Source organism: Lygodium microphyllum, chromosome 12 (assembly GCF_053477565.2).
Source record: "Lygodium microphyllum isolate KBCC chromosome 12, Lygodium_microphyllum_v1.1.10, whole genome shotgun sequence".
Lineage (NCBI taxonomy): Eukaryota > Viridiplantae > Streptophyta > Polypodiopsida > Schizaeales > Lygodiaceae > Lygodium > Lygodium microphyllum.
Genome location: NC_141146.1, coordinates 133,565,034 through 133,569,544, shown reverse-complemented (window position 1 = coordinate 133,569,544; position 4,511 = coordinate 133,565,034). Strand labels below are relative to the sequence as shown.

The 4,511-nt window shown below is 40.2% G+C and overlaps 1 pseudogene across 1 annotated transcript; it reads right to left on the bottom strand.

The window, feature by feature from the left end:
- Positions 1 to 745: 745 nt before the first annotated feature.
- Positions 746 to 4,306, bottom strand: LOC148028299 (vacuolar-processing enzyme alpha-isozyme-like; annotated as a pseudogene). The gene is made up of 9 exons (XR_015692691.1): positions 4,067 to 4,306; positions 3,233 to 3,397; positions 2,922 to 3,078; positions 2,528 to 2,613; positions 2,243 to 2,442; positions 2,038 to 2,086; positions 1,708 to 1,953; positions 1,308 to 1,515; positions 746 to 1,091 (listed from the first exon to the last, which is right to left on the bottom strand). The product of XR_015692691.1 is annotated as a vacuolar-processing enzyme alpha-isozyme-like (transcript).
- Between the last annotated feature and the right edge of the window lie 205 nt (positions 4,307 to 4,511).

Here is a 4,511-nt window from a genome sequence, read left to right as displayed (position 1 = left end):
TCATGTAAAGCTACCATTTGGTGTATACCATCCAATAAGGTAGTGTGACAAAACCTCATCCCTTAATGATCATTGAGAGAATCCAGCTTCATGGCAATGATTTACCATCCTTAATGCAATCACAGCAAAAGGAGTCAAAATAATCTGCTCATGTAAAAAGCTCGTGAACAGCTTCTATGTCTCCCATATTACCAATTTTGCACAAGAAAGAATCACAATCCATTGAGAAGTTAGTCCCATAGACTCGTATTTATTGCTTGTAGCTCCAAATTTAACAATCCAAGTAGGGTTTCTTGAATGCATTAACAGGAAACAAGATGTTTGCACTATTATTAATAGAGCAGGCATGCGGTTTTGGTGTTGACATATCACGTGCGAAGCTGATGCATTATTCTTCAGTGGAGAGTTCTAATGTTATTACCTAATTTTAAGCCTGGTATTTTGGAAGCATTAGTTATCCAGCCAAAAAACAGAGCTACCTGCAGTTGTAATTACTATGAATGTCCCATATAGTCTCCCAACATGCATCATCCTGCAGAGAACAGTGAAGGAATTTATATACTTCCCAAGAACATAAACAAGCATCCCCACAATTGCCTAGTCTCCCATGTATCACAGCCATGCAGTAAATAATACAATTTAAATGTTTGCCTTACATAAACATGGGTGCACATTACAAACATAGCTGTATGCTAAATACACAAGGAGACAAACATTAAAGCAGAAATCTTACTCCTTTTGCATATGAAAGATGCACCTGTTTTGAAACCTTACCAATTTGCTATTATATACAGCTCTCCATGACTATTTGTAAACACTTTTTACATGGTACAATGATCAAAATAGTGCCAAATCAAAAGGTGCAAATCCCATTAATGCCAATCCCTTGTGACAAATGTTGGGGACTCCAATATCCATTTGGAACACCACTATATACTGGAATAGCTTTGGCTGCTGTGAGAGCATGCCTGAATTGAAGCCCTCGACACCTCTTGAGCATTGATGCCTTCATTACAAATATTAGCTAGCGCTCGAATATGTTTCATGTTATAACCTTTCAGCAAGCCACAGTGGACTTCAAATGCCAGGACCTGTCAAGTATCAGAAGGTTCAATGCATACACTAAAAACTTAAGGGCATACAGATCATTATACAAAAAGGAAAACAAAGAACACCTAGGTTGCAAGCTATAGGTTCTATTGCTTCCAAATTTTCCATCATCTATTTCACAGATCAAGGCAGGCACACATAAACTCGAGCTATCTGCCACAGATTACTTGTCATTTTAAGAGTTTCTGAAACCTTACCACAGCTTTTAAGCAGTCCCAGTCATCTACTACTGGATGATGTGGTGGCCTCCTTTTCTCCAAAATCTGAACCCCTTTCACTTCTCCAAACAGTAGGATTCCAATGCGTTGAATTCGTCGCTTCAGTTCTCGCCTCTGTGCCAGCAACTCCAACAGTTCCCCATCTTGCTTCAAGTTCAATTTGTGTCCCTTTTGGGGCTCTTTTATACTGCAGAAAGGGTTACGCATTTATCAATAGATATTATGAGAAAACATCAAGCAAACAAATCTTCAAAGAAAACAAGATGGCCAAACTATATTACTTCCATAAACATCTTCATATTTCCTGTATATGTTTGGCTGCCAAAGCAGCAATGATAACAAACAATTAGCAGTGCAAAAAAGAAAACCACACTGATACCTTGTGCCACAAATAAAGAAGAACACTGTCCCTCTGCATCCATACAGGCTTTCCTACAGAGCCCCCATGGGCAGCAGATATACTGGATGGCAGCGATAGAATGTCGGTGGTGGCTGATGAGTTCTCATTAATAGGATCGCTACCAATGAAAGCGTAAACCCTATCATTTGAGATATTCAGAGTGCCATACTGCATCACATGTGATCCGGCTGTATAGGTGTTGTAATTTGAAGTTCTTATTTTCACCTGGGAAAAATTAATCTCAATCAGCTGCTGCATGCTTACAAACAAGAAAAAAAGTATCATATAGAAGGTAGGATAGTTGCTCACTGTTTCATATTGATCCTTGAGTGTCTCCTCTTTCAGATTGTGCATCTCACTGAAAAGCTAAAAGACTTAAGTTAACAAGTTTAAAGAAGATAATGGCAGTATCATAGGCAAATGTGATACCTCAGCTGATGATCATAGTCTTTTTTATGGGAGAAAATGTATGCATATACCATCTTCTGATTGCTGTAGTAAAAGGGAGACTAACCTGTCTTCCATCCATGATACACTATATAGATCACCAAGGCATGTAAGATACTGGGGGGGAGGAGGAGGAACCATGCCTGGACAATAGGTACCCCAGCTGCTTTCTATGGCATTTGAAGCAGTCGTTGCATAAATACCTAGATCATCAGGAAGAAGGCCCTCAAACATGCTTCCACTCTCACAAGCTTCAAGGTAAACTACCTGCATTCAGAAAAAGAATCCAATAAGGATTAGCATCATCTGATCCCTATTAAATAGACTTTAAAAAGGGATATGGAAATGCTACCATCTCCTTGAAGCCTCTAGCTGCATGCTTTTTCTTGAATGCTTCAATCAGGTCCACAGCGAATAGGTTGGGTGTGGTTGGTATTCCTAACAGAACCAAACCACTTAATCACTAAAACATCATCACTCTGAGATCACTACATAAGTTATAAAAATTAGGTTGTCTCCAGAAAGCCTTCCTTCTGTTTTTAAGGCAAGAAAAACCATAATGGAGGCCAGCAGAACCTAGAAGTTAAGTCATACCGTGGATCACTAACCCATTGCTACCCGTTGATATAAAGAATAACATACTTCTCCTAGCTAGCTGAATCTACAGACGGTGCCATCCCTAACTTGACATTTGGCAAGTGTATTAACCATATTTTGTCTAAATCAGATGGAATCTGTGCACCAACCTATAACCCCTGGACCACCATGATCAGAATAAAACATGAAAATGTGATCATCAGGTCCGCTGTCGATGACCTTGCCACTACCACCTAACACACCACTCTTATTCCCAAGGAAAGCTGCGAGAAAATTGTCCACTGTCACATTATTTCCTGTGTAATCCTGTCAAACGATATAGCATTGTAATGTTGTGTTACAGTGAAATAACCATCAAACAGCAGAAACAAAAAGCTTGAAGCTCAATTAGAATGACAGACCTATATAGCACATGCTAAGTTAAAAAGGAAACCTTCTGTGCTTTGGATAAGGTACTAACTTTTGGGATACCAGCATAAACATCCTTTCCACCAGGATTGTTGATAATAACCCCAGGATGAGGATTAAGAGGATTGTCGGCAATGTCATCGAACATGAAGACAACAATGTTTTCATCCTTAAGCCCGCCTCGTTTCAATACATGATAGGCATGACAAACATCTGCCTGACATCGAAGTTACTACAATCAGCTGGTGCCTATTTTGTAGGCAAAGTGAATAGTCTACAAGAATCCATAGTGACAAATGACATCAATAAGGTGCATAGTGGAAGTCCAACCTATGTACAAAACCACAGATTTTTTAGATTCTTCCCCCAAATGCATATAAGAAGCTCGTCTAGAGCAACGTCCACATGTTTTCTATTATTTATCCAAATGCAAATTATAAGAAGCTCATCTAAACAGACAGTTGTGGATGTAATTTTTGTTTCCTCACTTTCATAATTCAGATACCAACCACATGGCCTAACCACCTTCATCAGTTAAGCACAAATTATCCATCGACTTCATATGCACGTATGATTTTGATAACTATTTATACACAATCTGCATCTTAGTACCTGCAATATTGTGTCTGCATTACACTCCAAAACATTCATTATAGCTTGGATTCACATTCTATGTCATTATGTTGGGTTTTATTATCACATTGATAATTTAGATTACGGAACTGTGCCACCTAATCCCCTAGCACAAGTTATCCATTCTGATTTTGGACTCCATTAAAACAGTGTGCGCCTTCGTACCTGTGATCTTGCCCGCAATTGAATTGAAATAGCTGCTCCAAAACATTCGTAATCTTACAGATTGGATTCACATTCCAGTCAATAATACCTGATGGCGATAGTTGCCATAGCCTGACGAGCCTGCGATCAAGATGGCCCATCTGGTAGCGAATCCTGGACTTCCATGATCTCCATCCGCATCTAGCGCAATGCCTGGACCATCAGAGAGGGGAAATAAACCCTGGGAAACCCACCTCGCTACTGCAAGACCACCACCTGCGAGAGTTGAGATGCAAAGGAATGCAAACCAAGCGAGTGAGGGCCGCAGACAGTAAGCGATCGCGGCCATGATCAAGGGAAGAAGGGGGGGAAAAAAACAGACGTGCAGTGCTTCAGAGCGGCAGTGTGAAATTACTGCAGTAAAGAAAAATTGTTGCAGTGCAGCTGGGATTTCTGCTCTCACCAGAATAGGAAAAGTGTGCAGGAGGAGGAAACTCTTTGCAGTGCAGCTGGTGGGCTTACCAGAATAGCAACATCAATGGAAGGTGGCAGCA